This window comes from Bubalus bubalis, chromosome 3 (genome assembly GCF_019923935.1).
Source record: "Bubalus bubalis isolate 160015118507 breed Murrah chromosome 3, NDDB_SH_1, whole genome shotgun sequence".
Lineage (NCBI taxonomy): Eukaryota > Metazoa > Chordata > Mammalia > Artiodactyla > Bovidae > Bubalus > Bubalus bubalis.
Genome location: NC_059159.1, coordinates 10,699,717 through 10,725,538, shown reverse-complemented (window position 1 = coordinate 10,725,538; position 25,822 = coordinate 10,699,717). Strand labels below are relative to the sequence as shown.

At 47.7% G+C, this 25,822-nt stretch overlaps 1 protein-coding gene across 8 annotated transcripts in view; it reads left to right on the top strand.

The window, feature by feature from the left end:
• TBC1D16 (TBC1 domain family member 16) overlaps positions 1-25,822 on the top strand; it is an 86,435-nt gene that overhangs the window by 37,056 nt on the left and 23,557 nt on the right. The gene's annotated exons all lie outside the window — the stretch shown is intronic.

The following is a 25,822-nucleotide window of genomic DNA, read 5'->3' as shown; positions in this document are numbered from 1 at the left end:
CAACGTAACCCAATACCTGATGAAATCCTCCCCCAAAGCAAGAGGGAGGTGACCAATGACCTTTGTCATTTGATGGGAACGTTCCTGTATCCTCTGCTGTTTGCCTTAACGTTCATTCCCAGCAAAGTAAACAAAGCATTTTTACTTGGATTTTCCGTTCAATTCAACCAGTGTTCCCTAAATGCCTGTGGTGTGCTGGGGAGAAAGGGCTCCTGGTGGCCCCTCCACCATATCCAGAATGTGCTTCCTTGCTTCGGGAAATCTGTTTTGGGAACCTGAGAGTATGGTTTCCCTGACGATCTAACAGCCGAAGCCCAGCCACACTGGTCATCGCAAAAACGCCTGCCCTTTGAAAGTCATGGGCCAGTGGAAGCAGGCCTGAACTCTGGTGCCAGCAGGTGGCCTCATGTAAATTCCCGACCTTCCTTAGCAGCAGGCAGTGACACAGATGGTCCCTAAGTGTGGCCACCCTGGAGCCGAGCCCCTGGCCCCCTCCCAGCTCTGCCCAGCTCTGTGCCTTCACACGTCTCCATCCTCATTGCCCCACCTTTTACCCCACACAGTGACCATCCTTGCCCACTAGACCATCACAGGCGAGTGGCTCCTAAGTGCCCTGGAGGTCCCCAGGAGGAGGTGTGGAGACGAGCCTTCAGGCTTAGATAGCCACATGCCTCTTCTGTTACATTTTATTTGATGGTTTCCAAGATGGGGCGCAAACCCTCTAAAGTTGGGAAGGTGCTTTCCTGAGAGGCTTTGAGGCCAGCAAAGGGTGCTTGCCAGGGTCGGGGTAACATGGGGCTAAGAAGCCAGAAGTGGAAATGTTCTGGAAGGAGGGAGGGTGGCTGTCTCATGGGTCACAGAAAGGGAGACCTGCACACATCTGGAAAGGAAAGGGAGGGAAGGAGACCTGGGACCCAGCAAAAGGGCATAGATGTGGCCTCTCCCTGGAGCCCCAGGGCTGGCAGTTAGGGCCGGACCCTGTAGATGGTAAGACATCAGGATCTGTCTTGCTTCTGTAAATATTTAAACACTGGGAGGATTATTTTTGGTAGCTACGGTCTCTCTCCGAGCCTGGCGGGCTGCCGGGAAGGGTGTCGAGTGACAGCGGGCTCTCTGCATGCTCCCCCGCGCTCCGCGTGCTCACGGGCACAACGGCCACGACTTAAATGGGGTCACAGTTCTCCTTTCTGGGAGAGCCTGACCAGGCACAGGCTCACAGGCTTCCACGTTCGGGGTAAGACCGACGTGACCAACACGGATGTCAAGCTCCAAAGTTTCCCTGATGATAGTTGAAAGTGACAGTGCCTTGAGCTTCCAAACCGCGAGCAGTGAAGTAGCAGGGCCGCCGCCCGGCCAGGCACCCCCTAGGGAGGTGGCCACGCTCCACCAGACCCACCGGGGGTGAAAGGACTCATTGTGTGCCCCCGCAGAGCACGAGGGGCTGTAGAGAGCCGTCTTTGTCGGGTCCACAGGACTGACGTGCAGAGGAGCCTGCTCCCGCGGCGGGCGTGGACGTGGGGTGCCGAGGTTCACCGGGGCCCAGCTCTCTGGGAGTGGCGGCCAGTTTCCCCCGGCCCCAGCATCAAATCTATCTGGGCATCATGGCCCTGCTTCTTCCCCATGGAACATGAGGCTGGCATACACCCTCCCTTGAAACTCCATTTTCCTGGAGATGGCACTTTAGCTGAGGAGGGCTCTGTGTGTGCCCAGCAGATGGCAGGCTTCCCCCAGATCAGCCAGGGGTGTGCCCTGCCCGCTGAGCCCGCCCCGCCTCCCACCCAGAGAGGAAGTTCCATCTGCCCTTTGTTGCTCACCTGTCCCCGCTCCCTTCTCACTGCCTGTTCCTGAGGGGCTGCCTGAATGTGTGCTGCTGTGGAGGGGACACAAGCTCCGGCCCAAGCCAGACTCCCTCGGCTGTGGGGCTGCCAGACACGCCTTTCCTGTGTCCCGTCTCTATTTTCAGCTGGCCTCCATCTCCCCACCGACTTTCCGTCTCCTCTCTTGGGGGTCTGATAGATGGAGAGTTGCCAGCATGGTGCCCCACACCACCCCCAGCCTTGTGCTATCCACCGCCTCCCCAGAGACCAGATAGCTAGACAGACTCGGCCTCTGGCCCCAGATCAGAGACACACAGCCGACATTAGACCTGGGATACCAGGCAGCGGTCATGGGATACCAGGCAGCGGTCATCCCGGGATGCAGACTGCTTACTGTCCTTCTCACTGCCCCTGTGGACATGCTGACCCCTACCACAGCCCAGCTGAGTCTCAAGGGTGGTCTTGTTTGGGATTTACTTTGTTGGACACTCTCTCTTTAAAAAAAAAAAAAAGTTAATGGTTTTTATATAAATAATATGTAGTTAATACAGATGTGTTAGATATAAAGGAGTGATACCCCAAGGAACTGAAAGCAGGGACTCAAAGAGTTATTTACACACATCTTCCATGACTTTTGAGAACCAACTTTTTCAGATTAGCCATAAGGCTATGTCGATTGTTCCTCACCCCAACATTGGTCTGGAACTCCAGTCACACTGCTGTGGCCCGGGACTGCTGGCTCGGGCACCTCTGCAGCAGCTCTGGTGCAGTAACCGTGCACCTCTGTCTGGTTTGGAAGGAAAGGCCGGCAAAGCTACCCGTGGCACCAAGGCCAGGGGGCTAACTGTGGCCTGGGCTCCCACCGCCTGGTCTCCTTCTGGTGAACAGGGCCTGAGGCTGATCACCACACACACCTCCCTGTAACAGGGACCTACGCCTGCTCTCAACATGGCTTGTTCAACCCAGATCTAAGGTGGTTGAAAATCAAATCCAGTTTTAGGCCCTGAAAGCAGGTTCTTCAGAGACTCCGGTGGGTGGGGAAAATTGGAGGAAGCTCTGGGAGGCTTGTCAAGGTCAGATCAGGAGATACTGCTGCCCCAGCCTTTTCCAGAACTTAGAAAACTAGACTCTCCCTGTTGTCTTCTGGGAACTGGGAAAATGAACACACCCTTCTGAGTGCCTGGCACCGAAGGAAGGGTACCTAAACAGGACCCAGAGTCCCTGGCACACACCCCCCCCCCCCCCCCAGAGGATGGGAATTAACACTGGGAATCCAGGAGGGGGCATCAGGGAGGGACTAACAGGGCATGCCAGCCATGAGGGTCCCCCTGCCTGCCCCCAGGAATCTCTACCAGTAACCTGTGGTGAGATTGGCCAGGGCCAGTGTTTATACCCCTCCTCTTGGGCTTCCCTGGTAGCTCAGACAGTAAAGAATCTGCCTGCAATTCAGGAGACTTGCATTCAATCCCTGGATTGGGAAGATCCCCTGGAGAAGGGAATGGCTATCCACTCCAGTATTCTTGCCTGGAAAATTCCATGGACAGAGGAGCCTGGAGGGCTACCATCCATGTGTTTGAAAAGAATCGGACACGACTGAGCGACTAATATTACTTTCTTATAACAAAAGCACTGGTTTTTCTATTAATGAAGCTTCTAGAGTCCTCCCAGCCTGCAGCAAAGCAAAAGGCAGCTCAGGTCACAGGCAAAATGAGCAAGGGTCACTGGGGAGGCGGGCCTGGCTTGTGGGAACTGGGCTAGTAAAGCCGGCCTGCTTTCCTCTCCCTGCCTCCCTTTAGCCTCCTGGGCCCTGCGGGCCAGCTACTATAGAAGCCCATAGCCCATTCCTTCTTGCCCTGGGGCCAAGTAGCAGGAGGTGGTGTACCTGTTGGGACAGGTCCCCAGGCCAATGCTGACTGGACTGCCGCAGAATGCATGCCTGCCTTCTCAGAGGAACCATACACAAAGTCCAGACCTCCAGAAACAGCTAATACATGGAGTGACCTTTGAGTTTGGCAAGTCCTCAGCCAAAGCGCAGCATGAACTTGGCCCAAATGGCCAACGTCCCTAATGGCACAGGTCAGGACCTCCAGGCTGCCCTGGGGCCCATGCCTGGGGTCATCGCTCACAGGATGGCCTAGGCAGAGTCTGAGGCCTGATGACTCAGCACCCTTCACCTCTGCCGGGACAGGGCCACATGCAGACGGTGCCTGTGCAGACTTGCCAGTCTGCCCAGGATGAGAACAGCCCCACCTACCTGGGGATAAGCCTTTAAAACAATCCTGAACTCTGCACAGGCCCTTAGCCCTGGCGAGGAGAGGAGAGAGGTGAAGATAGCTGGACTCATTCAGACTTATTCTGCAACAGGCAAAAAACCATGTCTTTTCATCCTTGAGAACACCCAGCACCACATTTATTTTGGAAGCACCTCTGTCATTCAAACAAAGCTCAAAGCCGAAGGGTCACCTGCACGAGGCCACACCGATGGAGATGATGGGGACCTGGTTAAAGGCTTTGGGCATTTAACCACATCCAGAGCAGTAGCCCCCAGCTCTGAGGACTCTACTTCGATTGTTTAAGGGGCAAAATTCACTCCTTGCTCACAGCGCCTCTTCATCAGGGGAAAGCAGTGCTGCTTATGAGGGGTCTTAATGGTCCCCCACATTTGGGGTGCCCTTGGGGCCACCTTGAGTCCCACTGTGAGTGGGATTGCAGTTCACGACTCCCTGGCTGCTCACACTGCTTTCACCCACAGCTGGCGTTTGTGTAATGGACGGAAAACATCTCCACTCATCCCTGTGCCTTTTCCCTCATTTTTAAAGAAATGTCTTTTGGGGAAACCTTTTTCTCTCTTATTGACTGAAAAACTTTTCCTTGGTGGAACTGAGGGTACCAGGTCCCCAGAAAGGGCCCGGCCTGGGGGCAGGTGTGGGCTAGGATGTGGTGAAACCGCCAAGCCTGGCAGGCGGGGAGGCATGGCTCTGGCCGGGCTTTTCCACGGGGCTGGCCAGGGCACACTTCATGGTGCTTGGCTGAACTGAGCTTTGATACCGAGAGGTTTTAACTGACAAAACAAGCAGGGACCACTAAGTTTTGCTTCATGGCTGATTAATGATTAAAGGACCAACAGTCCATGCATAAAACCTTCCAGAAAAGCTCTCTTCATCCCTAAAGTCAGTGGTTTGGGGCTTGCCCTCTTTGCAGTGGAATGGGTGTGTTGAGTTGCTGGCATGCACTGACAGAACTCTTAGTTCGGAACACAGGGGAGCAGCCCCAGCTGGTGGAGCCGGGAGCAGGCGAGCTGTGCATGTCTGACTTCCCACCACCATCTAATGATTGAGCAGACCCGGGGAGCCCCATCGGGTGGTGCCCACTGCACCCCTTGGTAGCTGACGGTGTACGGTTTGGATTTAACACACAGCTCTCTGTAGTTGACAAAGAAAAACTATTTCCAGTTTGCACAAACTGGCCACAGCCGTTGCTGAAGCTGGGAGAGGGGCCGGCTGACTGGTGTGACTTCTCGGGTGGTAGTGTTTTGTTTTGTGACTTTGGAAAGAACATGAAAGACTAGGCGGACATCCACTTGCCAAGGAGCCCAGGGCTGGTGGCCAGGCCAGCACCTCCCTGGTAGGTGTCAGGGAAAACGTTCAAAGTAAATAAATACTGTGATTTCTGGGCCTGCATAATACCTTTCCCCTCTCTTTCCTAATCCCAACACCTGGGGCTGGAACCCCACAGGAGAAGCTCTTGTCCTTTCATAACTGAAGGTTGAGCTCAGCCTGGATGGTAACAGGGATCCTGACTTAAAACACACATTCACACACACATAGTCACATGTATACAGACATACCACGTATATACAAATACACATACATACACCACACACCCCACACACATACGCACACGGTTTCAGGGAGAAGAACTTGAGAGTATTTTGCTGGAGTCAGAAGGAAATATTCAATGACCTCTCATTCTCCTCTGTATGTTTAGTTTTCCCTTTTTTTGAAAAAATCACTTTCAGAATTGCCGGGCTGGTTTTTCCAAATTTGAGATAGAGTCAGCCCTTTATATCCACCAGTTCAGCATCTGCTGATCAACCAACCTCAGACTGAAAAAGCTTGAGAAAAAAATTTCCAGAAAGTCCCTAAAAGCAGAACTTGAATTTACCACATGTGAGCAATTAGTTGGGCTTCCCAGTTGGCCCAGTGGTAAAGAATTAGTCTACCGATGCAGGAGACACGGATTGGATTCCTGGATCAGAAAAATCCCCTGGAGGAGAAAATGGCAACCCAATTCTTGCCTGAAAAACCCCATGGTCAGAGGAACCTGGCAGGCCACTGTCTATGGGGTTGCAAAGAGTCAGACACGACTGATTGACTGAGCACACACAGCAATTATTTACATAGCATTGACATTGTAGCCTTGCCATTAAATTAGATATTATAAGTCATTTAGATATTATAAGTCATGATTTAAAGTTTATGGGAGGATACATACACCCCAGTGTTCATGGCAGCACTATTTACAATAGCCAAGAATGGAAGCAACCCAAGTGTCCATAAAGAAGATGTGGTATATATACAAAGGAGTATTACTCAGCCATAAAAAGAATAAAATAATGCCATTTGCAGCAACATGGATGGACCTAGAGATTATCATACTAAGTGAAGTAAGTCATATAAAGAAAGGCAAATATCATGTGATATCACATATATGTGGAATCTTAAAAATGATACAAATGAATTTATTTACAAAACTGAAATAGACTCACAGATGTAGAAAACAAACTTATGGTTACCAAAGGTGAAAAGAAAGGAGGGATAAATTAAAAGTTTGAGATTAATAGATACACACTACTGTATATAAAATAAGCATCAAGGACATACTGTATAGCTCAGGGACCTGTGCTATATTCAGTCTCTTGCAATAACCTACAGTGGGAAAAGGATATATGTATGCATGCATGCATGTATATATATTTAAGTATATAGGGCTTCCCAGGTGGCCCTAGTGGTAAAGAACCCACCTGCTAATTCTGGAGGTATAAGAGACACAGGTTCGATCCCTGAGTTGGGAAGATCCCCTGGAGAAGTGAATGGCAACCCACTCCAGTATTCCTGCCTGGGGAATCCCATGGACAGAGGAGCCTGGTGGGCTGTGATCCATAAGGTCACAGAGTTGGACACAACTGAAGCAACTTAGCACAGATACACACATATGAATATAACTGAACCATTTTCCTATACATATGAAAATAACACAACATTGTTAATCACCTATACTTCAATATAAAGAAATAAATAATGTATCTGGGAGGAAGTATGTAGGTTATATGCAAATACTTGCCATTTTATACACGGGACTTGAGCATCCTCGGATTTTGGTATCCTCGGGGGCCCTGGAGCCCACTCCCACAGGTACTGAGGAAGGACTGGATACCTCCTAGATCTCATACAGACATAACATCCAAGACCCTCGGAGAGCTCCAGACAAGTGGACCTCCAAACACGTGTGTTTGCTCCATACTGAAAGCTCCCCAAAGGAAAATCCCTCACCCGCCTGTAAGCCAGCCAATGTTGAAAGAGCCCCCAAACCCCTCTGAACCCAAATCTCCTATTCCTACTTTACATCCTTTCTCCTGAGAAGTGGCTTGCAGCAGTGCCCAAAGCTCTCCCTGTGGAGTGAGGCCACAACCACAAAACTCAGGGACACTCCCGGCCCTAGCCTCCACCCTCGGAGAGAGTGATGGCCCCTGGTCACCGGGCACATGCCTGCACCTGTTTGTTCTTTTTTTAAAATAACCATCCTTAAAGAAATGCTTGTTCGTCACCACACCCAGACCAAGACGTTCTGTCAATTCCCTCCTGGTTGGGTGGAGCCTGCAATCCTGCTCCTGGCTGGAGACCTCAAAACCAGCTCCTCCCAGTGGTCATGACAAAGGCAGCCCAGGTTCTGCCTGGACATCCCCTGACCCAATCCTGCCCAGCCTGCCCAGGAAGGGCATCGGACACTGGGCTGGCTACAGGCTTCTCACTGAACCAAACCTTCCCACTGATCTAACAGGGGTGATGTGTCCCACTGAGGATGCAGGACACAGGGCTCAGTCACAGCCTCTTACAGGGTCAGGTTTGCTGAGCCATTCCTTGTGAATGGGAAACTCGCCTGGGATGCTGAGTTTAAACCCACTGACTTGCTGGAGGGGACCCGCCCTTTTGTAAGATGCAAGGAATGGGGGATGGGGGACATCCTCATCCTTCGAAACAGGAGTTGCCACCTGGAGCCCTGCTTTCTCAGGTGGCAGGGACAGCCTTTGTCCTCTGACACAGACCTCAGAGTGAGGATGTCCTGCTGGCAGAGGCTCTGGAAAATGTCCTGGGGGCTGTGAAGCCACGGAGTGGTGTTGAGGACTTGGAGCTGAGGGGCCTGCTCTTTAGCTCTGATTCGAAACTCTGTGTATTTGTGACGATCAAAAACATCTGCTTGGGCTGGATGTCCATCTGGGAGGACGATCAGAGATTTCACATTCAAGACACGAACGTACCCTTGCAATGTGGAGCGCATGCACAACGTGTCCTCAAAGTACAAGGTCTGAGACCCATGTACAAAGCTAGTGATGACTTTGGACCTGAAGTGGGTGGGGGCAAATCCAACGGCATCATTGCTGCCTCCCCCCACCCCACCCCCTGCATTGGGACCGTGCAGTAATTGGCACTGCGGTGATTTATGCAAGTGCTAATCAAAAGCTTTTATTTTCTGATTATCTCTCCATTTGATGGATGGCAGATGCCAATGCAGTCAAAATATAAACACGTTCCAGTCGGAACGTTTCAAAGAAGAAACTAGCCATTCCAGAGAGCAGAGGAGGGTACCCCTTCTGCTGCCTGGCAAAGAGTTTCATTGGGGAAAATTATTTTTCATCACCTTTTTGCTTTCTATTTAAATTAAGCTTCACCAAGCAAGTTTGGCAGCAGCGGAGGGCTCCTAATTTGGTCCCCCTTGACCTCTGCTGCCTTGATTGGCAGTTTGTTGCCGGGCGGGAAGTTGTGCCCGCGAGGTAGGAACAGCAGAACAAATGCCCTAGGACAGCTCTGTGTCCCCCGAGGACCCCAGCAGAGCGGGGAGAGCGCGCAATTAGAGAGGTCTTCACACAGAAAGTTAATTAGCTACTAAATAGCATTTAGCACAGTTTACGATGGGAAATGCATGTCTGAGAAGCAAATGGAGACCAGTGAATAATGGTGGCCGCAAGACGGGGGGTCCTGGCCGCTGACGCTTTACTCCTCGGGCCTGACTCAATGCCAGGGTCTCAGGGCACGGGGCCTCTGTTTCCTCGAGGGTGGAGGGAGGGAAGGAACCTGAGATGTCCTGGTCCACGTGCCCGGGAGCTGTGCCCCCAAGAATGAGGGCCAAGCACCCCAGGACCAGGCAGGGCAGGAGGCATGCCAAGAATCCTCCTGGCCCTGGAGTGGCTATCCTGCCTCCCATGTACCATCCAGCTTCTCAGTTGTGGAAATGAGTTCATATGCCTTCAGTTACTGGGAACTGTGTGTGTGCTGGGTTAAAGGGTGTCCCCCAAATTCATGTTTCCCCAGAAGCTCAGAGTAGACCCTTATTGGCAAGGGTCTTTGCAGGTAAAATTAAGGCAAGAATCAGGATGAGATCATACTGGATTAGGGTGGGCCCTACATCCCAATATGTGTCCTTATAAAAGATAGAAAAGAACACCCAGACAGGGGGCAGAGGCCGTGTGACGTGGAGTCAGAGACGGCAGTGATGCAGCTGTAAATCAAAGAATGGGAAGGGTTTTTGGAGCCACCAGAAGCTGAGAGAGGTGAGCAGGATTCTATCCTGGAGCCTTCAGAGGGACCATGGCCCTGTGGACACCTTGATTTTGGAATTCTGGCCTCCAGGACTGTGAGAGAAGAGATTCTGATGTTTTAAGGCTTCCAGTTCACGGTGGTTTGTTCCAGCAGCCCTGGGAAACCAATAGTGTAGGGGTCACATGACAGCCCCTATTTTAGTCCCTGGGAGGCCCAGCGTGTGTGCTGGTGTCTGAAGCCAGAGATGGGTTGGTGGCCAGGAGAAATCCAGGGACCCGCGGAGGGCTGGCAGGGAGCGGGGGTGGATCAGGGCCTTTGTGTTCTGTTACCGCTCCCGTGCTGACTCTGCTGTGCTTATTTGACCCACTTGATTCATTTGCCTGTTGAAACCATGGGTTGATTGCTTGGGGCAATTTTTATTTTTGCCTTTTGTTTGTTTATTTGGGTTTTTTTTTTTTTACCTTTGATGTTTCTTAATGATTTGGAGGGTGTTTTCTTTTTTGATTATAAAAGTAATACCTGCTTACTAAAGAAATTTTGGAAAATAGGAAAAAGATAAAACAAGGGGGTGAAATCCTACCTACAGCCAACACAGCCGTTGTCAGCATTTTAGTGTATTTTCTCTAGCCTTGCGATTTTTTTTTTTGTTTGTTTCTGATGCTTAAGTTAATTTACAGAGTTGCAGACACACTGTAAAATTTGGTTTCTTGGTTTTTAAAATAATAATTTAACAATTTTTTATATATATTTTAACTTTTAATTTTATATCGGCGTATAGCCAATTAATGGGCTTCTCCGGTGGCTCAGCAGTAAATAATCCGCCTGCAATGCAGGAGACCTGGGTTTGATCCTTGGGTCAGGACGATCCCCTGGAGGAGGGCATGGCAACCCACTCCAGTATTCTTGCCTGGAGAATCCCACGGACAAAAGAGCCTTTCGTGCTACAGTCCACAGGGCTGCAAAGAGTCAGACAGGACTGAAGTGACTGAACATGCACGCACACATAGCTGATGCCATAGTTCCAGGTGGACAGCAAAGGGACTCGGCCAAACATATTCATGTATCCATCCTCCCCCAAACCCTCCTCCCATCCAGGCTGCCACAGAACGCTGAGCAGAGTCCCTTCTGCTATACAGTAGGACCTTGCTGGTCATCCATTTTAAATATAGCAGTGTGTACATGTCGATCCCAAACTCCCTAACTATTCCTTCCCCTCATAAATTCTGTTATATTTGATGCATGCAAAAAACATGTATAACATGTAAATGATGCAGCATAATAATAAAATGCACCCACATTACCTATCACACAGCTATATGACTAAATTGATTCAGCTACTGGGCTTCCTCCCTCCCCTGGAATCCAGGCTCCAGAATGGAATCACTTTCTGGAATGCTGTGGGCATCATTTCCCCCCTCTTTTAAGGCAGGCAGTCCACATTTGTATTCCTTTCCCAACAATACGTGTTGGGTTCAGTCTGATTTTGAGAAGTATTAAAATGTCAGCATCCTTTGCCACCTTCTGTGACCCAGGTCAGTGTCTAAGGTCACATGGTTCGTTTCTTATAACTGTGGTGAGGTCCCTAACCCTAACCCTAACCCCCCAAGCTGCAACTACTCCGCAGCTTGTCTACCCACGTTCCTGGCCATCGCCACTTGGTGTGTTTTCAGGGATTTTCTCTATGACAATCCTGCCCGTCTTTGGTTCATGGAGCGAACCCCCTCTGAGATGTGTATGCTCAACTCCACAAGATGCGACTGTTGTTTCACACCAACGATGGGCCAGCTTAGGTTACACTCACCCCGGCCAGGGTTGTGTGAGTTCTGTCTTGCTATTTTCAATTCATGCTTTGAATGAATGTCTTCTTTTTCAAAAAATTGTATTTATGTATGGCTGTGCTGGTTTCCTGTTGCGTGGGCTTTCTCTAATTGTGGCGGACTCTACTCTCTAGTTGTGGTGGTTTCCCTTGTTGCAGAGCGTGGGCTTTAGGGCCCGTGGGCTCAGTCGCTGTGGCACACAGCCTTAGTTGCCCTGTGGCATGTGGCATCTTAGTTCCCGAACCAGAGATCCAACCAGTGTCCCCAGCATTGGCAGGCAGATTCTTAACCACTGGACCAACAAGGAAGTTCCTTCCCATGTCTTCTTAATAGCAATCATTTTTAATGCCTACTAAATATCCTATTGGGTAGATATACAACTTTTCACTGGTCCATCTACCTTTCATGGACATTGAGTTGTTTCCAATTTTCTGCTTGTCCTGTGAGAAACCTTACTGGGCTTCTACTGTGCGGTGTGCAAATAGGATTATTCCTCCAATGGGCTCCCAGAAACAGAATCAAAGAGGGGAATCTTTTCAATTCTTGAGACACGTCGCCAGTTGTTGCTTTAAAGATTTGAGCCTTGGTTGTGGAGAAATTGACAGATGTGCACAAAGGTATAAATATTTGGGTACATACACACAGAGGTCCTGCATATACATGTGTACAAAGATCTGATATGTAATTTTGTGCATGCACAAAGGTTTAATGCACACACTCGCACTGAAGTTTGGTGTGATATTATTTTACAAAATAATAAAAACAGGAACCATCCCAAGTTTTCATCTATAGGAAATGTTTAAATAAATACACAGAACCTGAAGCAACACTTACAAAAAAGTGTGATTGACCCAAGGTACTGCCAGGACAAAGGCCATGAGTAGGGTGACAGAAAGATCCAGCTGTAGCAATATTGACAGCATGCTTCTATTTCTGCTTTACCACATGTGCATGTATGTGCATATGTGTGTGTGCACGCACAGGACACCCCCACTGTTACCCAGAGTTACTATGGAGGAGCAGGATTGAGTCTGGTGAAGCTGGTGAAGGAACAAGAGACTTTGCAGTTTTGCTTTACACGCCTCTGAGTGTCTGAATTTGTATCAAGGGCATTCCTCTTCCCATGAAAGATGGGCTCATGGAGAGGATAGAGATTTGACTACTCACCCCGCCTGGGGCAGGAGGAGGAGCTGACTTCATGGTACATCTCCCAACATTGGCTTCCACCCCTTTGGAAATAAATTATTGCTGATCCATGTGCTAAAAACCATGCTCATTTGCATTTTTTTATGATTGAGGATTTTGCATATATTTCTGTATGTTAATTCATATTGTTTCTTCTTTTGTGAAGTATGTGTAATTGGCCCATTTATCTCCTGGGGTCTTTGACTTTATGGAAAAGAGCATCAAGGAGAGAAGGCCCTCGTGTGAGGGTCCCCAAAGCCTCCTGCCAGTACCACCATGTGGGGATTACATGGAGACCAAGGGGCAGGAGATATACCACCTCTCTTGGATTTGCCCCTCATGATGTCCAGTGTCCATTGTACCCTGTAAACCAGCTCCAAGGAGGGATAGTTGCTCGGCAGTCAAGGCTGACAGCAAGCTTTGGGGTTGGGCTGAGCCAGACCGCTGGAAGATGGCTGTTTCACCCCAAGAAGCAGAGTTTCTGAAGCCCGTCCTCCCCTGTTGGTAAATACCCATTTTGCTCTAAGAAAATTCTGTCAGCCAGCATCCCAACCCTGGTTTTCCTTAAATTCCCTGAGCCAAGCAAGCAATGGCTTGGTGCCAAAGGATGCTCTGGGTCAACCTGGAACCAGGCCCAGGGGACAGAGGAACAGAAGGGAGGAAAAGGATCCAAAGCAGTGCTGTTTTGATATCACTCATGGGACGTGGTGCTCTGAACAGAAATCAGGTTTGTGGGGTCTGCCGTGTGGACGGAATTTCAGTGAATGTAAATGAGTAGCCAGCACCCCACCCAAGAGTGAAAGGGATTTTTAATTAACTGTCATTATGATTTGTGGTCTTGGGTCAGGAGTGGTAGAGAGTGGCAACCAACATTTCCTCCGAGGCCCCTCAGCACCCAGGGCCCAGTCATCGGCCCCTACCCTTGATACCAGCACCTGGTGTGGAGTCCCGAGTCAGCCACTGCTCCCCTTCCAGCTTGCAGAGACTGAGGGTGCCGGGCCAGACACAGGAGGGCACAGCAGGGCTACCCCTGGGCCGTCATCAGTCTGAGCGTCCCAGACGACATGTTGGGCAGAGTCTGTCAGGACTGGCTGTCTCTGCCTCTGGGGCTCCTGGATGGTTCATGGGACTGGCTGAAAAATGAGAAGGAGCCACATGGAAGGTGCAAAGCCCAGAGCTCAGAATCCAGAAGGTTCTGGCTCCCAGCTCCTCACTCCCTCCCACCAGCTGTGCTTCTCAGCTGGTCCCTCAGTGTCTTCATTAGGAAAATGAACCCACTGGCTTCCTGATCTTTGAGGTGCTTCTATGACCTCAAGCTCTTTCTCTGAAGAAACCTTACTTACCCTGACTCATGCCGCAGCACTCCAACACCCCATTGCCCTTCCCCCAGAGTCTTCTTTCTGGAAGGACAGTCCAGCCCAGCAGGTACAGTCCACTGATTCATGTGATGGCCAAGCAGTCCTTGCCTGAAGCTGAGAGAGAAGGCGAGCTTGAGCTGAAAGCCTGAAAAAGAGTTCATGAAATTTAATCAGATGCCTAAGGGGAACACCTAAATTTAGTCAAATTATTATTAGTATTCATTCCATTTTTAAATTGCCTAGGGGAACGTCACCGAAAAAGTTGGGAACCACCGGCCTGAGTGGTGATGGTTTTGTTCTGCAGACCTGGGGGACCTGCCAAGGGACTGCAGGGGTCCTGACCTACCACACAGCTGCTGCCCCCAGCACCCACACTGTGAGCCACTTTTGTGGGTGCAGGGATACATGACCCAGAGGGTCCAGGTGGAGTGGGTGCCAAGGTGGGGTCAGGCAAAGCTTATATATTTAGCCATGATAGACACATACAGACTCACAGGGACCTAGGCTTCACCAGCCCTAGGCTCCGGTCAGCAGAGCCCCCCTGCCCACCCATAGCAAGGTCCCTGGTCAGCGAACCCCTAGCCCCCAAGAGTCCGCTTCTTGTTACTGAGTCTCTGGCCTCCACCTCTCCTGGTTCTGCAGGCTGGGCTGGGTTTTTGGAGGAGGACCATAGAGCCCGTTCCCTGTGTGACTCGGGCCCAATAGATGGGAGGTGACTTTTAGAAGGTGATGGCCAGTTTCAGGAGTTTTTGCAGGAAAACCATACAATATTAATGTGATGCCTTTTTAAAATTAAAAAAAATTAATTGAAGTATAATAGATTTATTATATTGTGTTAGTTTCACGTATACAGCGTAGTAGTTCAGTATTTTACAGATTATACTCCTTTATAGGTTATTACCTATAATAGGGCTTCCCTGGTGGCTCAGAGGTTAAAGCGCCTGCCTGCAATGCAGGAGACCCGGGTTTGATCACTGGATTGGGAAGATCCCCTGGAGAAGGAAATGGCAATCCATTCCAGTATTCTTGCCTGGAGAATCCCATGGACAGAGAAGCCTGGTGGGCTACATACAGTCCATGGGGTCGCAAAGAGTCGGACACAACAGTGCGACTTCATTTACTTTATAGGTTATTATAAGACAATGGGTATAATTCCCTGTGCTGTACAGTATATCCTTGTTGCTTATGTATTTTGTATATAATAGCTTGCATCTGTTAATTCCATGCCCCTATGTGTCCCTTCCCCCTTCCCTTTCCTCTTTGGTAAACACAAGTTTGTTTTCTATACCCGTGAGTCTATTTCTGTTTTGCATATGCACTCCTTTGTATTATTTTTTAGATTCTACATATAAGTAATAATTTGCAGTACTTGTCTTTCTCTGGTTTATTTCATATAACATGATACTCTCTGAATCCATCCACGTTGCTGCAAATGCAGAATTTCATTTTTTATAGCCAAGTAATATTCCACTATGTGTGTGTATGTGGGTGTATCTCGCATCTTTTTAATCCAGTTGTCTGTTGATGGGCAGTTGGATTGCTTCATGTCTTGGCTATTGTAAATAGTGTTGCTATGAATGTTGAGATGAATGTATATTTTTGAATTAATGTTCTTGTTTTTGTTTCCGGGTATATACCCAGGAGGAGAAGAACTGCTGGATCATATGACACATTTATTTTTAGTTTTTTTTTTTAATTTATTTTTTGACTTTTTTTTTTTTAATTGAAGGATAATTGCTTTACAGCATTTTGTTGTTTTCTGTCAAATATCAGTGGAAGCTCTGTACTGTTTTCCATAATGACTGCACCAATTTATAAGGTGGCTTTTTTTTTCAAGGTGCCTTTGTATGACACTAAATTACCTGACCTGCGAGGTTCTTTCTACTCCCAGCCAGCACTTAGATTACAACTGAATGTTGGTCCCATAGAAACGACACAGGAACATGTCTCACACCCAGGTGTTTGTGACAACCTGTGTTTCCTCTCCTGTCCTGCCCGTTCCACCCATCTTCCTCTAACATCACTTAGTTGGTTTGGGCTGGTGTCGTGGTTTCATTTTGAAAGGGTCACATGACTGGCCATGAGGACTGGGCTGGGCCTGACAGTGAGGATGCCCCCGCCTGTGAACGTGTGTTCTCTGCCTGTCTCTGCAGCTCAGGCTGTTGTCTGGGTGGCCGTTGTGGGCCTTGCCTTGATCAGGGTCTAGGTCTCACCGGAACTTGTGTCGCTCATAGTTTTCTGGGTCCTACAAAACTTCCCAAGTGCAACCATCAATGGGCTGAGTGTATGTGGCTAATAAGAGCACTTGGTTTAGAAATATCTTCTTTTCTTACCCATGTGAAGTTCCTGTAAAATCTAGGGGAGATGTGTGTCTCTGTTTTGTCCTTTTTGTGTTTAGAAAGCTGTCTCTGCTATTGTCTTCTCAGTGAAGTCTGTCTCCAGGATGAAGTCAGTTGGGAATGAAACAGAACAATTGGTTCTCAGAAGCCTGGTTCGGGAGCAGCTAGGAATGGTCTCTAGGCTGCTTGGCTATTAATTATTTTGCTTTATTTATTAGAGGTACCCAGCATCCCTTAGCCTCCAAGCATATTTGCAAAATGCCTTAAGGGAAAAAGAAAAACAAATGATTCCTGCCATCAGAGTCTCCAGCCCATAATGAATGATACTGTATAATAACGTTAAGTGGGAAAGGCCCCAGAATCCCGTGTACATCCTGAGTCTACCTGTGTAACCATCATAGATGCATGTGATACATGGATGCTCAGAAACTCAGGAAAGCAGTCGGCTTGGCTGAGTGAAATTTTTCTTAGTTTTACTTAGAAATCTGATGATGTCATGCTATTTGACTCAGAAAAAAAAAATTACAAGAAAAACAGCACCCAGAGGACTAGTGGGTTCTCCCCTCCTACCTGCCAGCACCGCTCCCCCTGGCTAGCCAAAGGAGAAGAGAGGCCTAGCCTGGTTATCTTTTCCTAAATTGTGTTGGTAATAAACCTGAATAACGTGCCTGCTCTCCTCCTCCCCGTGATTTACACCTTTCATAATTAGCCCTGCGCAGCATCAGAGCCGCCCAGCAGAGTTAATGGCCTGAGCTCAGCCACTGTCCTCCTGGCTCCCAGCAGAGCTGAGCTCTCTGCACCAAGAACTGTGATTGAAGTTGGGCCGGCCCGTCCTTCCTGTGGCTCTTGAGCCCCTTGAGAGGGACGGGAAAGCTATGTTGGTCTCAAGTGTGGCTGATGACACCCCAAGCTCAGCCAGGGCAGGTTCTGGGGGCTGAAATAGCAAGATCCAGGGCTTCTATTCTGATAACTTCCCATTTCCACTTATGTCAGAGATGACCCCTTGAGCTCAACAGAACTAAGTTCCCATGGTGATCGTCAGCACCAAGGTCTCCTAAAAGATTGAAAAGGGAAGTTGCCATAATCACTAACGTTTAGCTCTGGCCGACCGTTCCGGAAGCGACATTGATTGACTGTCTCTGGGTGCACAGCAGGTGGCGGGGGGGATCTGCCAGCAAACCCCAGAGCAGGGCCCCACAGTGTCCGGGGTCAGTAGAAACCAGGCAGAGTCCCTCCCAGAGGGTAGATTCAGCCGCCACTATGTGTATGTGTGCTCGTGTGTTTGTGCGCACGTGTGTGTGATGTTAATTACAGCAGACGTGCTTACAGTTTTGCTTGCAACAGTCAGCTTAGAAACGGCCAGAATTTGAGAGCCTAATAGGGTCTCAGAGATCAGAATCCAGCCACTGTCACCTCCATTTTACAGAACGAGGAATTAAAGTGCAGAAAGTAAGACTTCCTTTGTCATCCACCTGCAGCCTCCTCCATGCCAGGCCCTTATGGGGTGAAGGTTACAAAGACAGTTAAGACAGCATCCCTGCTGGAGGGCATGACACGTCAGGAGTGGCTCAGAGGCTGGGAAAGGGCTCAGGGCCAGGGGGATGAGGGGTCAGGGAAGGTGGGCTCCCTGTCAATGGTGGAGGGCAGCTGCCCCACACCCACCGTTGCTGCCCCATCCCTCCTCCTGGTTAACAGAGTCCTAGTGAGGCTCCCAGAGTCAGAGTACAGGGAATACAGATAAGACAATCTCTCCCTGAAGTCATCACTCACGGAGGGCTCTGCCAGACCCCAAAGAATGAGAAGCAGAGAGGTGTAGGGGACATAAGGGTGCAGGGGAGGAGGGCGTGTGTGTGTGTGTGTGTGTGTGTGTGTGTGTGCTCTCTCAGTCGTGTCCGACTCTTTGCAACACCATGGAGTGTAGCCCACCAGGCTCCTCTGTCCATGAGATTTTCTAGGCAAGAAGACTAGAGTGGGTTTCCATTTCCTACTCTAGGGGATCTTCCTGACCCAGGGATTGAACCCACATCTCCTGCTTGGCAGGCAGATTCTTTACCAAGAGCACCACCTAGGAAGCCAGCAGGGGAGGGGACATGAGTGCAAAAACCAAGGACTTCGGAATGGGACTGGAGTTGGGAACAGCAAGCACTCTGGAGCCTGAATTTGCAAGGAGGTGACTGGGCTGGCTGTGGTGTTGGAAGGCAAAGGACATCCCGCCCGGTACTGACCTCCCAACAGCCACAGGCCACTGGCAGAACAGCAGGCTGCACCTAACAAGCAGACAGAACAGCAAAGTCCACTCAGTGTATCTCGGGCCCTCAGCCCTGTCCCATTGCTTTCCTCTCCCATCTCCCCATTTTATGGCTGAGAAGGCCAGGGCCCAGTAGAGGAGATAACTGGCCCAAGACCACATAGGCTGGCTGGGGAACCAAGCCAGGACTGGTCCCAGGCCTTCCAGGATCCACGCTGAGCAAAGGATTTCCCATCCAGTTTGTCTTTGGCAGAAAGGATGTAGCCATACCCCAAACATGCCTGACGTGGCCGTTCATGTTTCAGTACTTAAACACACACGTGTGTGCATGCTGCCGTGACATGTCCTCCAGTATCCTCTTTCTCTTTAGAACTCTCCTTCCTGTAGTTTTAGTTGGCTGCTTGTCAGTCAAGCAACATTTGGAAGCCCTATGTGAGTAAATGCCATGTGATTAGTACGTGATAGAGGATAAAGAGATGCTTTCTGGGGACTTCCCTGGTGGTCCAGTGGCTAAGCCCCTGTGCTTCCAATGTAGGGGGCCCAGGTTTGATCCCTGGTCGGGGAATTAGATCTCACATGTCACAACGAAGACCCGCACAGTCAAATAAGTAAATAAAAATAAATATTTTTTTAAAAGAGAGAGATGCTTTCTACTGCTGCACAAGAGATAATTTAGTATAGTGGTCAGGGCCCAGCATGGCCTTGCACAATGACTGGGCCTCTCTGGGTGTCAGCTGTCACATCTGAAAAGTGGGCATGCTAGCAGCGATGTAGTGGGGATGCTATATGTATCTTTAGAACCTAAACTGCTCTGTACGTGTTGGTTCTTACTTTATCCTGTCCTCTAGGCTTTGTCTGGGCAAGGTACAGTTAGTAAGGTCAAGGTCACAGGTTGATCTATATGTAGACTAGTTAGCTTTTTGGAAACAAAGCAGAACTCAGAAACGCCCAGTGTAGTGAAGCTGGCATCATGGACCACCCTGCATGATGTCCCCCATGCCCTGGCTGGCTGCCTGGCCTAGGAATGTGTGGAGACTGTGGGGGTACAAGACATCAGTCCTCGTGACCAAGCGAGGACTGTTGCCCTGAGACCCAGAGGCTTAGTCAGGTCGCTGCAGAGCCCCATCCAATCCAAAGTAGCTTTGAAACAGTCCCTCGCTCGCCATAGTCCAGAGTGGTACTCTTCTCCCCTTGTGTGGGCAGAGGCAGGCTTCGTCAGAAACTGCATCTGTGCTGAGGGCTCTCGGGACAAAACTTCTCAGCTGTCAGTGGCAGGTTTGGGTGGTTGAGGGCCTGAAGCTGGTGACACGCAGATGGAGTTGGTGGCAGACTAGAGTAAAAGTGATCTTTGTCTTCCCCAGTCACAGTGGACCTGTTGTGGCCACGGCTCTCTGAATGCCCCCTCCTACCTTATTCATCCTTTAAAATCAGGAGCCTGGGGCTCCCAGAACATCCTGGTTGCCCAGGTTTTCTTCTTTTAAGCAATCTCTTTGTCTGACAATCGAGTCTTCACAAGGGGCCTGGCAGCCCTTTAAGTAGGCGCCACAGGATGCGAGAGTTCTGAGGAAACGTCGCTGCTAGCGGGGCCAAGTGTGTGGCTGTGCAGGCGAGTGCCACAGCTATGCCAGCTGGCCGACTCTCCCACCGGGTGGATTACACAAGATCGCCTTGTTTGTTCTTCCTCGAACCCCTCAGGCGGATTTCTGGACTTCGACTTTACCAAGTAGGAAGACAAAAAAAAAAGCAAAAACTTGCTTCCCCCGAAACCCGAAGCCCTGTCGATGGGGAGGGAACACTGCCCAGACGAAGGGGCCTTTCTGGGCCTTTTTGTTTTTTTAAAAACAATATCAGTTTCTTTTTAAAATGTTTATCTATTTTCGGCTACTCTGCTCAGCTCGCGGGATCTCAGTACCCTGATCAGGGATTGAACTAGGTCCGCGGCAGTGAAAACCTGGAATCCTAACCACTAGGGCATCGGGGAACTCCCGTTGGGTCTTTGTGAGCTTTGCCTTCTCTCAGGGTCCCTGAGGACAGAGCACATCACATCGTGAAGCAGCGGAACAGCCCAGCTTCTGTCACTTTAAAGAAGAGGCAGTAGATAGAGGGAGGGAGGTTGCCCCAGGTACAGTACAGAGGTCCCCCCTGCCAACCAGGTCAGAGATGGAAAAGGAGTATATTTTTAATGTAAAATTATTTATAATATGAGATCATTTCCATTCCTTCACTAGGAGGTAAGTTAAACTCAACAATGTAAGAGCAAAATGAATTTCTCTTCCCAGGGTAATGCCATTTTCCCCATAGTGATAGGTGCCTTTTCCAGCATGTGTTGCTTACTTGACCTATTAATGCTCTCTGCACTCTCTGCTTTACTGGCTTTTCTCTCCGCCTCAGGCCTCACCCAGGCTCCCCAAGACCAGCCCCTCAGTCTCCCATCTCTGGGCGCAGGTGGAGGCTGAGAGGCCCACGTCCCCATGACACAGTCACTCCCTGACGTGTCTGCCCCTCGTTCTCCACCAGAATGAAGGTCTAAATGTCTGGCAACATTCAGCCATCCCCAGAACTGGGAGGCACTGAGAACTTTGTGTTGAGTAAACAAATATTGGCTGAGGTCACGCTTTGTACCTTTGCCAGGAGATGTTCAGGCTGAATCAGACAGGGGAGACGGGGGACACAGGGACTTCTTTTTATTGAGATATCATTCACGTAAAGTAAAACTCACCCTTTATTTCTTTTTAAAAGATATTTTATTGTAGTTCATTTTGCATGAATTGAAACACAGAGATCTTTTTTACTTTTCGGCCGTGCCACTCGGCATGAGGGATCTTAGTTTCCTGATCAGGGATCGAGCCCGCACCCCCTACAGTGGAAGCACAGTCTTTACCAGTGGGCCACCAGGGTAAGTTCCAAAATTCACCCTTTAAAAGTATACAAAGCAAGGGCATTTAGTTCATTCACAAAGTTGTACAACCATCCCCACAATCAATTTCCAGAATATTTTCATCATTCCAAAACAGTAACTCCGAACCCATCACAGTTAAAACTCATTCCTCCCTTCCCTTGGCTTGTACCACCCACTAATCTGCCTTCTTTCTATGGGTTTTTCTGCTCTGGATATTTCATATGAAAGTGAAAGTGAAAGTCACATCTGACTCTTTGCAACCCCATGGACTATACAGTTCATGGAATTCTCCAGTCCAGAATACTGGAGTGGGTAGCCTTTCCCTTCTCCAGGGGATCTTCCCAACCCAAAAATCGAACCCAGGTCAGGGAAGCCTAGGTGTGTGGCCTTGTGTAACTTGTTTCTCTCACTTACTATGTTTTCAAGATTCCTCTATGTTGTAGCACGTATCAGTATTTCACTAATTTTATGCCTAATATTTCATTGTATGGATATACTGTATTACATTTATCCATTTTTCAGTTGATGGACATTTGTATCATATCCCCTTTGGGGCTATTATGAATAATGCTGCTATGCACATTAATTCATATACAAGTTTTTGTGTGGATATATATTTTTAATTTTTTAGGAGTGGAACTGCTGGGTCATATATGGTAAATCTATATTTAACTTTTGAGAAACTTCCAAAGTATTTTCCACAGTAGTTGCACTAATTTTTATTCCCATCAGCAATGTATAAGGGTTCTAATTTCTCCACATCCTCACTGATACTTATATTTTCCATCTTTGGTTTTTATTATAACCATCCTAATATGTGAAATGGTACAATATTTCACTGTAGTTTTGACTTGCATTTCCCTCATGGCTAATGATGTTAGGCATCTTTTTATGTGCTTATTGGTCATTTGAATATTTTCATTGGAGAGACATCTATTCAGGTAAATCCATTGTTTAGTTGGGTCAGTTGTCTTTTTGGTGTTGTATTCTAAATTTTTCTTTTTTAAAATATAGTCCTTTATCACATATGTGATTTCAAATGTTTTCTCCCATTCTATGGGTTGTCTTTTTACTTTCTTGATAGTTTTCTTTGAAGCTCAAAAGATTTTAATTTTGACAAAGTCCAATTTATCTCTTTTTTCCTGGGATTGCTTGTGCTTTTGATGTCATTGAATAAACCACGGCCTAATCCAAGGTCATGAAGATTTATGCCTATGCTTTTTCTAAGAGTTTTATACTTTTAGCTCTTCCATTTAGATCTTTGATCCATTCTGAGTTAATTTTTTGTAATGGTATGAGATAAGGGTCCAAATTCAATCTTTTACACATAGATATCTAGTTGTCCCAGCCCCAGTTGAAGACTATTCTTTCTCCCACTGAGTTGTTTTGGCAACCTTGTTGAACACCAATTGATCATCAATGTATGGGTTTATTTCTGGACCATCAGTTCTATTCCATCGATCAATATGTCTTGTCATTATGGCAGTACCTCTTTATAGTGAGTTTTGAAACTGGGAAGTGTGAGTCCTCCAACTTTATTCATCTTTTACAATATTGTTTTGGCTGTTCTGGGTCCCCTTGCATTTCCATATTATGTTTAGACCAGCTTGTCAATAACTCCAAAAAAGGCAAGTAGGATTTTGTTGGGGATTGTGTTGAGTGTATGAATTAATTTGGGGAGTACTGCCATCTTAACAATATGAAGTCTTCCAATTCGTAAGCACGGGATGACTTTCCATTTGTTTCAGTTCAGTTCAGTCACTCAGTCATGTCTGACTCTTTACGACCTCATGAACCACAGCACGTCAGGACTCCCCGTCCATCACCAACTCCTGGAGCTTACTCAAACTCATGTCCATCGAGTTAGTGATGCCATCCAACCATCTCATCCTCTGTCATCTCCTTCTCCTTCTGCCTTCAGTCTTTCTCACCATCAGGGTCTTTTCCAATGAGTCAGTTCTTTGCATGAGGTGGCCAAAGTATTGGAGCTTCAGCTTCAGCATCAGTCCTTCCAGTGGATATTTAGGACTGATTTCCTTTAGGATGGACTGGTTGGATCTCCTTGCACACCAAGGGACTCTCAAGAGTCTTCTCCAACACCATAGTTCAAAAGCATCAATTCTTCAGCACTCAGCTTTCTTTATAGTCCAACTCTTACATCCACACATGACTGCTGGAAAAACCATAGCTTTGACTAGATGAACCTTTGTTGGCAAAGTAATGCATTTGCTTTTTAATATCCTGTCTAGGTTGATCATAGCTTTTCTTCCAGGGAGCAAGTGTCTTTTAATTTCATGGCTGCAGTCACCATCCGCAGTGATTTTGGAGCCCAAGAAAATAAAGTCTGTCACTGTTTCCATTGTTTCCCTATCTATTTGCCATGAAGTGATGCGACCAGATGCCATGATCTTGGTTTTCTGAATGTTGAGCTTTAAGCCAACTTTTTCACTCTCCTCTTTCACTTTCATCAAGAGACTCTTTAGTTCTTCTTTACTTTCTGCCATAAGGGTGGTGTCCATTTGTTTAGGTCTGTGCCTCAACAGTACTTTTGTAGTTGCTATGCAAGTCTTTTACTTCATGTGTGTGTGTGTGTGTGTTGTAAATGGAATTGCTTTCTTAATTTGGTTTTTGGATTGTTCATTGCTAGTGTATAGAAATGCAATTAATTTTTGTATATTGATCCTGTATTCTTCAACCTTGCTGAATTCATGTATCAGTTTTAACAGGTTTTTTTGTGTGTGTAGATATGAATTCCTAAGGATATTCTATATTAAAAATCCATCATCTGCAAATAGAGATGATTTTACTTCTTTCCTTCAGTCTGGATACCTTTTTGCTTCTTTGCTTTTCCTTGTCTAATTGCCCTGAATAGAACCTTCAGTAGAATAGAAGGGGTGAGAGCAGACATCCTTGTCTTGTTTCTGATCTAAGGGGGAAAGGTTTCAGTCTTTCACCATACAGTATGATGTTAGCTGTGGGTTTTTATAGATGCCCTTACTAAGATTGAGGAAGTTCCTTTCTATTTTTAGTTTGGTAAGTGTTTTCTTCATGAAAAGGAGTTGGATTTTTGTCAAATGTTTTTTTCCGCTGCTATTGAGATGGTTGTGTGGTTTTTGTAATCTTTATTAATCTGGTGTATTACATGACTTGATCTTCATATGTTAAACCACCTTTGCATTCCTGGCATAAATCGCACTTGGTCATGGTGTATAATCCTTTTTAGATGTTGTTGACTTTGGTTTGCTAGTATTTTGTTGAGAATTTTGTGTCTCTATCATGAGGGATATTCATTAGGGCCTAGAATGCTATGTTCTTGTGATGTCTGTCTGGTTTGGGCATTAGGAACTAACTTAATGCAAAGTCCAAAGCAAAACACACCAAAGAGAATGATAAATTTCTAAGGATTTTGCAAGAAATAAGAGAAAATCAGCATGTTTGGGGTACCTGTGATACATCAGACACTCTCCTTAGCAGCTTCCCTAAAGTCAAGGGAAAAACAGAGAAACTGGGTCTTGGAGAGTGAAAAGAACAGGAATAGCGGCTAGAGAGCAGGTAACCCAGGGGGAGGAACCCAAGGAGGCAACTGCATAGAGGGAGGACCTTATAAGGTAGAAAGGATATGAGTTGTCCAGTTTGCCTGAGATATAGTGGGAGCATATAAAGGGGTATAACTTGATTGAATAATATTCTCCTAAATCCATATCCACCTGGAACCTCAAAACTCAGCTTTATTTAAAAGAACATCTTTACAAATGTAATTAGTTATGATGAGATCATTCTGGATTAGAGTGAGCCCTAATCCAAAGACTGTGCCCTTACAAGAAAATAGAACAGAGACACAGAGAGCCACACCCAGAGGGAAGAAGGCCATGTAAAGACAGAGGTAGAGACTGGAGTGATGTGTCACATGCCAATGAAAGCCACAGACTCCACCAAAAGCTGGAAGAGGCAGGGAAGGATCATCCCCAAGACCTTCACAGGGAGCTTGGCCCTGCTGACACCTTGACTTCAGACTTCTGTTCTCCAGAACTGCAAGAGAGAAATTTCTGTTGCTTGAAGCCATACAGTGTGATGCAGTGATACAAGGAGGTGTGGGCAAAAATGACCCGATATTACCTTGCACCAGGCTGAGGACTGGGGCTTCACTGGTGGACAAAACCTGATTGCTGATGGTTTGAGATCCAGGAGCATGGGGCAACGGGGAGCAGTAGGTATGTTTTCAGGGGCATTCTTTAAGAGATAGTTTTTAAAATAGAGTTTTTTTTTTCCTCTGTATCTTCCTTTATTTTCTTTTTAAGTCATTGCCTTTGTCTCTGGAAGTCACACATCAATAGGTGTCAGG